Raw genomic sequence first — 9,230 nt, 5'->3', positions numbered from 1 at the left:
ATCAGTAGCATTTTCTGCCTCATTTATGCTGAAGTTATACTGTTAAAATGTAAATGTTAAAATTGTCCACCATTGATGAAGGCGTTTAATACAATAATCATTTTAAAGTTAGATGTAATGCATTTGATAAAAATAACCGGTAAATGTAATTCATGTAAATGAAAACACCTATAGTTTAAAAGGATACAGGAGGAATGGTATGTGTACAAACAAAAAGCATCTCTTTCTTAAAAAACTCTTTATTTTTTTTAAACATTATTAAAGTCCAAACAGACTGTTGGGAAACAAAATAACACAAGTGGCAAGCTTAAACTAAAAGCATTAAAGGAGTTCACCCAAAAATCAAAATGATCTCAGTTTTTACTCACCTGCGTGTTGTTCTAACCCCGTATGGCTTCCATTTATAATTGCATAACAAAATATTATATTTATGATGTAATCTGAGCGCTGGATAAGTCTTACATTGACTTCCAAGGGGCTTAAACTTGCTCGATCAGAAAACATATAGACATTGTTTAAAATAGTCCAACTGACTTCAGTGGCTCAACAATCGAGAATACTTTTTCTGCGCCAAAAACAAACAAAAATAACGAATTTATTCCAGTATCCATTTACTAGTGTTGTGCTTCAAAGTTGTTTACGTAGTCTATCTGCGCAGCGCTTCTGGGTTCTACGTCACCACACAGGCTCACTATTGGCCAACGCAGGTCATGTGTGTGACGCCTGGTGACGTACAACCCAGAAGCTCGCGCAGATACACTACGTAAACAACTCGAGTTATAGGACGAGTTATACTACGATTTCTGATTGAGCAAGTTTAAGCCCCTTGGAAGTCAATGGAAGACTTATCCAACGCTCAGATTCCATCATAAATATAATATTTTGTGATGCGATGGTTAATGGAAGTCTTAAGGGTTTAGAACAACACGCGGGTGACTAAATACAAAGAACTTTTCGATTTTTGGGTGAACTAATCCTTTAATAAAATGATTAAACTACAGATTACTGTACGTATCTTATATGAACAAAACACAAATTTCTTCTTTACTTTCACATTCCTTTCCCAACAACAAAAAATTACCTTTACAGTGTTTTTTTTTTTGAAACAAAACTTTCGTTATTGCACTTTCGCCGTATTACGGCTCTAACCTCGGACTGTGTCGTGCCCGGAAACTCGGATATGACAGTGTCTGCCGAAAATAAAATAAAAAAACATTAGTACATTAGTGCTTTATGAATAGCCACAAAATTATTCATAATATCCACCTTATGCTTATAGGATATAAAGCTTGTTAGAATATAGACACACAATGATTTTCTAGGCAAAAAGAGACCTTTTTCACAGTCTGTGTGATCATATCTGTTTTGTAGTAAAGGATGGCTGCATTACTGTCAGCAGTTTTTTGAAGAAAGCTAAACTAGCTGAACTTAGCAATAAATATCAATATATGAAATAGTTTATTTATACTGATGCCCTACCATGCCATCCTCCATTTTAATGTTTAATATTAACTTATCGATGTGATTGTCAGCACTATGAATGAGTAGAAGCAAGCTGCTCCAATACTCCCAGAGAAATAATCAAGATGATTTAGATTTATTTTAATTATTCTTTAAGTAAGTTTTTTTGTGATTAACATATGCTTTTATCTACAGTATGCAGTTAAATTACTCAATCATGCTGGATACAACTCGTTCTTAAGATAATCAGTGGTTATTTTTGAAGAATCCTCTATGGCCTATTATGTTATTTAAACTACTTTAATTTGATGTATAATTATTGAGGATTGAATCCTAATGTAAGTGCATGAAATAGAAGCAATTGTTTACTGTACCGTTTTGCCCAAACCTTTCATTTAATAATTTGGAAACGTTACTTAACTTTAAGATTTGGTTAAATTAAATTATCTTTATTGTGATATGCTGTTTGTATTGTTTTCTTGCTGTGATAAAATAAGGTTCACAATCTCTGAAGTTTGCGCATGCACATATAGTATGATACATGCTACCCTTTAAGTCAATTATTTTTTATAACATATTTTACACTACTATTTAAAATTTCAGCTGAGAAAGGACTATAATGAAATATAAAAAATATAAATCTTATACAAACCGATAAGTGCATTCATTTTTTCTGGGTTCAGCCTTTCTTTTTGGGACCTATTCCCAGTGAGGCTAGATGAACCCAGAACCTCCCTCCCAAACAACAAAACAGCTAACTCTTGAGTGAACAGGGACATTCTGCTCCTATTCAATCTCCTAAAGCAGGTTTTGTTGACTTGGACAGCCATGTTGCCCAGAGAAATCTATGTAAAGAAAAAAAATCACATTAACATACCAAAAACAAACAAACAAAACATTCTAGTAGGGTCTGTAAAAAATGTAATCTCTAGACTGAACACTGGCTACAATACCTGTCAATCATTTTACAATTAGGCAGTGCCTATACACAACCATCATATATTGATAAAAATTCCATCCAGTGGTTTTGTTTCAATTTATTCATTGTTCCCCTTGATTATAGAGAGCAGTTTGATATTGTGACTTCACTATATCAATGCCCCTCCCTCGATTGTTGATTGACAGCAGCGTTTCAACACAGACCCGCCCTGAACGAGCTTGAGCTGTCATCACAGTCCAACATGTTGATACGTTGGAGCAAAATGGTGTGTAGGCTAATTACCGGTAATAACGAACACATCAGACATTTTGATGTTCCTAAATTTGAACTGAAGACGCAGTGGCTGAGTTTTGTTTTCAAAGGGAATATTCCACAAAATCAACATCAATGCTTTCATGTTTGGGAGAATCATTTATCACCAGACTGCTTTATAAACGAGGGTCAGTATATCGCTGGTTTTGCTAAGAAGCTGCTGCTGAAAAAAATAATCAGTACCAACTATTTGTAAGTGTGACGGTTTATTAACCTTTAAATTAATCTTTGCAAATCACTTGCACGCTTAATGATAAATGCGACTAATGTAACTCAGGGTAATTACAATACTGCATGTTTTATCTGTTCGATGTTCTCAATATAATTCATAATACCACGTTTATAATGAGCAATGCGTTATGGTTATTAACTGTAACATCAATGTGTCAATGTACTGACGTTTAAGTTACATCATTAAACAGAGAGCGTTCATATCTCACCACTCTATCGTTATCCTGCCAGGACGTACATACAAAGTAGGGGTGTAACGGTTCACAAAATGCACGGTTCTGTTCGATACGATACACTTGTGTCACGGTTCGGTACGTTTTCAATAGGCTACAGCAAAAAGAAAGAAATACCAGAGAAATTTCTTTTATTTATTTTTATTTTTAATTATTTCTTAATTAAAACTAACAACATAAAGTATTATTTTTTTTTTACTTATAGCTCCATCATTGCTCAAATTGTTTTTTTTAGGAGCATATATAAACAAAAACAGCTCCTTGAAAAAAATGAAATATAATATTGTAGTAGCCTACAATAAGGTTTATTTTAGTTCAGATTAACATTTGAGGGCAGCACTGTTGTTGCCTAACTGACTACTTTGTTTAGAGAAGCTGCAAATCACAGCTGTCAATCATGACGTAACATTACCGTTCATATATATATATATATATATATATATATATATATATATATATATATATATATATATATATATATATATAAATATTTTGGTTTGTTTGTTTTTTGTTTTCTCCATTTTGTATATATTGCAATTCTGACTGTACAATGTTTTTTTGAACTGCATTAAAAAACAAATAAAAATAATAATACTAACTAGACCAAACTTAATTAAAAAACACTAAAATTTAAAAGTTAGATGAGAATCTGTTCCTGACTATTACTGCCAAACTTCATGGTTGTAGTTAGTGCTACCACAGTAAATCAAAGGTCAATTGTTGCTGATCTGTGGATGCCAAGTCAGCGCTGTTTGATCCGTTACATTCTCACAGCATTGTTATTACATTATGAGCACACTTGCAGGCGCGACGTGCCAACATTTGAAATAATGAAATGTTTGTTGGTAGGAAAAATGGTCCAACGAACCATTCGGTTCTTTAATGCGTACCGCGATCCGAACTGAAAGCCTTGTACAGAACGATTCAATACAAATACGCGTATCGTTAAACCCTTAATACAAAGATAGATCAAAGTGACGTTACGTTAACTAACCATTCAGAAATGTCTTGTTTAAGCCTTAATTGTTGAACTTCTTCGGGTCGTCATCTTGTTCGGTGTCCAAATTCATTTTTAAATTGATACGTTTGTACAGATAATCTGAGAGACTCCCGCTGCAATTCTTTCTCCACAATATACACTCAACTGTAGGGCTGTCACTTTTATGAAAAAATCCTGTTCGATTTTTGAGACATAAGTGTTCATTGAATCGATTGTAAAATCGAAAATTGAAAAATAAAACGCCATATATGGGCAAATCCACGAACAACTAACAGGCATTAGGACGAACGTAAAGAGGGCGCGCCGCGCCTGACGCGCACAAGTCAGCAATATTTCTGATGATTTATTGGCGTGAAGTTTCGCGCACAATGACTAGTGCAACATTCTCGAAAAGCAATAAGCATAGTGGACAGCCATAGCACGCAGCATATGAAAAACATTACCTCATTCTTCAACATGGCTGTGTTTACGATTAGAAATGCCAAACAAATTTCGCCTATGTAGGCGATAGACCGTTGCCCGAATCTGTATCTGAATGCATGAGACTGTCTGAATACCGGGAAAATTCACAGTTTTGTAGTAAAAAGAGACACATTATGCAGAAGGATCATTGCTGTTATGCGTGTTTGTCAGAGCCTGCAGTTGCAAATGACGCGCGTTCGCTGCGGGCATATATGCGGGCATAACATGACGAGCTGGACGTGCTCCGAGAAAAGACCGTTAAAATCGATTCCCTATTTTCGTTTTCGAAACTTGCGTTGGTTGGTCCGATCGATTGTGCAATCGATTTTCGAACGTAAAGTGACAGCCCTACTCAACTGTTGTCATGGCAACACTACATGTGCACTGTTGAAACCCCACACAGAACAGAGGGGGCAGAGTGAGCAAAGCTCATTAGCATTAAAGGCATATGCACTGAATTGGCATGCTGAAAACAGAGCTGTTTTTGACCAAGTAAAATGAGAATATGTTTTCTTACAATACTAATGAGAATTTTTAATTAAAGTGTATTACATACTTTTAATTTAGACCCTAATGAATCATGTTAACTTGTACAAAAATGACATTATATGACCCCTATAAGTTGTGCTTGCTTTGAATAATGTCTGCTATAAAGTAAAAAAATATATAAGTATTAAGTTGTTCTATAAAATGGATAAGGCAATAATTAAACTTTAATTTATGAAATGGTGAAAAAAAAATTTGTACAAGGTGGAAAAAAACTTTTCAACCTTTGGCTTCTGCTAAATTTTTTTATTTTGGTGCATCCCTACTGCAGGGTTAACCAATCAGTGTTAATTTCGTTGACGAAACTAATGATGAAAATTATTCGTCAACGACATTTTTTCACTGACGAAAATAGGAACGATAACTAAATAAAAAACAATTTTAAATGACAAAGACTATGACTAAAATGTATTGACATTTTCGTCAACGAATAAAAACTAGACGAAAATGTTAGGGACGGACGATTGGGGAAGAGATCCATTCAGAACTGATTTGAGTGTGTGGTAGATGAGCACATTTGAATTGTAACGTGATCTACCTGGCGGGACAGGAGTTAGCATGCGCTTGATGCATGTCTCATAATCGTTAATCATTGTGTTAATTGACGGCCAATCACAATCAGTTTGCGATCGCGGCACTCCTCTCATGGGGCTTGCAAGAGATCTCCAAGGAAAAGGTAGATATAAAACTTAATCAGTTCATTATTAACAGTACTCCTTTATGTGACCCACAACATGTGAGCAGTAACGTTAGCCTGGCACGATAAAAATATAAGCGGGAGAATATTAACATAGCAAAGTGGTCAGGCTAACGTTAATGTTTTGTTTATTCCACAATACTTATGGATAAGCTGTTTGATTTATAATGATTCGATTATTTTCTAATTTCACTTACCCTGCTGTGAATAAACATAGCTTTTCCTGTGTGTTTCAAATTTGAACGGTCAGTGTATTTACGAGACGACTGCTGCTTGTGCTGGGACTTAAAAGCTTTAGCTTCAATTTTGATGAAATTATTCTATAATCGGTTGCATATTATGTCGTGAATATATCCCTCGAATGCATACTTCAGTCCATTTTGTTTTGCTCTCTCAGAGTTAGCCAAAAATGACTAATTATCTCCTTGAGAATGTATGAAACCACTGCATACACACTCTAATTCGGTTGTTAAGTCTGACGTCACGTGACTCTCGTGGGTCCAAGCGCTTCTCCGACTGCACCAAAACAATGGAGGAACTTGTACATTTATTTACGATCACGTCATTCTTACGTTACCCTCGGCGGTCAAAAAGGATTTAAACTACTTTAAATCCAACAGAGTGCAGGTGGCATAATTAAGGACAGAGTCCAGGCATCAATGAAAAAAGAAGGTTTATGAGGTTGAGGTGAGTAGCTAGCATCCATGTTCTTGATGAGGAATTTTAAAAAACTGCTATAACTGTGGATGTAACTGAACGAAGATTAAAAATTAAATATGTGACAGCCAGGTTTTAGAGGGTTAGCAGCACCAACTGACGCCAAAGTTTCTTTATTTGTTTAATATTTGTAACTTGCGTTATCAACTGCAGCCATTTCCTCTTGTCTTTCTCGTCACAGGGAAAAGTAAAATGACTGTTGACAGTCACTTGTTCTTTTAAACTCAGATCTATTTAAACAACACGGGACGCAGCACTGCTGTGTGGTAAAACCATAGTAAAACTCATGCAAAAGCAGTAGAAAGGAGACGGCCTTAGGACCCGGAAACAGCAGTGGTTACGTCACAACTTAACAACCGAATAGACGTGCCAGGCGTGAAAGTTTGCCAGGCGTAGCAACAGTATCTAAGGAGGGCGGAGCTTAGCGAAGGGTCAATTACAAGTTAAATTTTTTGTTTTGAATGATTAGTATTTCACAAAACACATACAATAACATACCATCTCTTGGGCTGAGCTGGAGGACCCTGAGCTTGTGCTTGCTGTATCGATCCCTCTGTTCATTGAGGATATTAGTTCCTTGACACACTGCACTAAGGTGGGAATTTCTGCAAAAAAAAAGAGGAAATGTATTTTATATAGTTTAAAGTTTAAAATGTACTATAACTAACAGATTTTGAGGACATACCAATTATGACAGTCAAGTTAAAGGAACACTCCACCGTTTTTTGAAATAGGGCTTATTCACCTTCTTTCCTACATTTAGATAGGTGGGCAAATGCATTTTTGTCTCAATGCATGCATTGTTTTAGTTTGACAGGGTCGGCGCTAGCTTAGCTTAGCATAATGAATGGAATCCTTTGTTGCCAGCTAGCATGCCCTGAGTAAAAGTGATATAAAAAAATTAAAAAACCCACCTAATTACTTCTTGTGGCCTGCGTATTCACAACAAGTACAAATAGTGATGCAGATTAACACTAGGCAATTTCCTAGGCAGATATTGACTTATATATTAAGGACTATATTAGGGGGAAGCACAGGCGAAGCACTGCTACTTGGGCGTGATATCTCTGCGCCCAAGTAGCAGTGCTTCACCTGTGCTTCCCCCTAATATCGTCCCAAGTCAATATCTGCCTAGGAAATCGCCTAGTGTTAATCTGCATCACTATTTGTACTTGTTGTGAATACGCAGGCCACAAGAAGTAATTAGGTGGGTTTTTTAAATTTTTTATATCACTTTTACTCAGGACATGCTAGCTGGCAACAAAGGATTCCATTCATTATGCTAAGCTAAGCTAGTGCCGACCCTGTCAAACTAAAACAATGCATGCACTGAGACAAAAATGCATTTGCCCACCTATCTAAATGTAGGAAAGAAGGTGAATAAGCCCTATTTCAAAAACGGTGGAGTGTTCCTTTAAACTAAACTGCAGCTTGAGTATATGTTGTTTTCTCTAAAGCCCTATTTGCACGGGATTAGTATTATCTGGAGATGATGAGTGATTTTGAAACTGCCCCCACATGAATTTTGTTATGTGCATTCGCACGGGATATGCAAAGCCAGTGATTTTACTCAAATTTAATGACATAACTCCCGGATAATAGGAATGTCAAGGTTTTGACAGTCCCGTTTATGCAAATTGTAGCGATATGACAGCACCCAAAATACTATCAAACACTCCAACGCAGCTCCATTCTGAAAAGGAAAAAGGCAAAGAAAAGGCACACGGGAAACAAAAACCTTAAAAAATGATATATGACCCGCCAAATTACAGAAATGACTATTTGTAGTGCACTGACAATAGTATTATATAATTTGTTTATTAATAAATTAATTAATTAAGACATTGTTGTTTGATAATTTTACCTGAATGAATTTTAAAATAATTTGCTATATTTCAGATCAATTTGTTTGTTTTCCTTAATTAACCACCGTGTTTTAACACACACACACACGTACATTATATATATATATATATATATATATATACACACACACACACACACCACTGTGAGTCACTGTGATGGACAGTAGGGAAACGCACTGAGTTCAGACACACACATACACATTCACCTGCTGTCTCTCAGGCTGTGGCATACAGTATAACGTTGGTGATTTAGTTGAAGTAAAGGTCTCTTACTGAACTGTATTTGTGACACTCGAGGACAAATTGCTTCTCTGTCTCGATCTCTCTTGTGCTACAGTGAACACACTATATCTTTCTCTCTCTACCGCGCGTGCGAGCACACACACACTCCAGCATTGTAATCAACGCAAACAAAGAAATGCTTAAAATTTGCGTCTAGTTTGACATTAGTCCAAAGCGAATAGGACGCGCGTCACATATTATGTGTCCCCAAAGAGCATGCGTATCTAACAATAGTTCCGCTTTGCAGTGTATTTTCTGTGTAAATGCGTGCACCAAAACCGTGACCCTTGTACCAAATTGGTTCAATATGAATACATGTACCATTCCACTCCTGATGCACACCACAGGTAATACGTGTAAAAACACATCGTAAGTGGGGTAGGAACAGGATGCCAAACGCCACAGTTGAGCTTTCTAGAGGTGTCGAAAAGATTTCTATCAAAAAAATTATGAAGAAAGGTGCCTGCTTAAAATGATTACAAAG

The 9,230-nt window shown here is 36.1% G+C and overlaps 1 long non-coding RNA gene across 1 annotated transcript; it reads right to left on the bottom strand.

Annotated features, from left to right (window-relative positions):
• Window positions 1-229: 229 nt before the first annotated feature.
• On the bottom strand, window positions 230-8,810 carry LOC308681575. The gene is made up of 4 exons (XR_014029040.1): window positions 8,671-8,810; window positions 7,098-7,204; window positions 2,114-2,306; window positions 230-1,190 (listed from the first exon to the last, which is right to left on the bottom strand). It is a non-coding gene; the product is annotated as an uncharacterized lncRNA (long non-coding RNA).
• Window positions 8,811-9,230: the final 420 nt, after the last annotated feature.

This window comes from Scardinius erythrophthalmus, assembly GCF_964197995.2.
Source record: "Scardinius erythrophthalmus genome assembly, chromosome: 2".
Taxonomy (NCBI): domain Eukaryota; kingdom Metazoa; phylum Chordata; class Actinopteri; order Cypriniformes; family Leuciscidae; genus Scardinius; species Scardinius erythrophthalmus.
The sequence above is the reverse complement of the archived record's forward strand: the minus strand, read 5'-3'. Positions and strand labels throughout refer to the sequence as shown.